Consider the following 696-nt stretch of genomic DNA (forward strand, 5'->3'; position numbering starts at 1 on the left):
GCCCAAGTGTTAGGTACATCATCATGTCAAAGAGATAGTTAATGAAATGGTATCATTTTAAACTAATTTTTTATTTCACACAGGCTGCACCAGAAAGACCCGTATCATTGATGTTGTGTACAATGCCAGTAACAACGAGCTGGTCCGTACCAAGACTTTGGTGAAGAACGCCATTGTTGTCATTGATGCCACCCCATTCCGACAGTGGTACGAAACCTACTACGCTCTCCCCATTGGACGCAGGAAGACCGGCAAACTGGTGAGTAGTCCCCCATTTTCAATTCAAGTATAACTGATTACTACATGGGGTCAATTTCTACAGTGTGTCCACTTTTAATGTGCGCCATAGGAAAAATACATGTAAAAACAGTTTTTCTTGTCTCAAAAGTCCCCATTAAGTATTTGGACACACATAGAGGCAAAGTTTGTCTTGGTTACCTGTAGGAAAACTAAAGTAGTTTTTATTTGGAATTATTCGATGATGAATCTAGAACGACGGTCTTCTTACACATCAAATGGTGATAGCCCGTTCTACCGAGAATATATCCCAAAGGAATTTGTTGGAAACCAGCTTTTTTTTATTTTTAGAATTAGATTTTAGTTTATAATCTGATATTATAAAATTTTTTAATATGGCCTTTAATGTGGCAGAGCTTTAATATATGAGCTTTTTTTAGAGCTTAAATATATGAGCTC

At 36.9% G+C, this 696-nt stretch overlaps 1 pseudogene; it reads left to right on the forward strand.

Annotated features, from left to right (window-relative positions):
- The first annotated feature begins 73 nt into the window (after positions 1-73).
- LOC103523614 lies at positions 74-286 on the forward strand (annotated as a pseudogene).
- The last annotated feature ends 410 nt before the right edge of the window (positions 287-696 follow it).

Source organism: Diaphorina citri, unplaced genomic scaffold (assembly GCF_000475195.1).
Source record: "Diaphorina citri unplaced genomic scaffold, Diaci psyllid genome assembly version 1.1 scaffold29208, whole genome shotgun sequence".
Lineage (NCBI taxonomy): Eukaryota > Metazoa > Arthropoda > Insecta > Hemiptera > Psyllidae > Diaphorina > Diaphorina citri.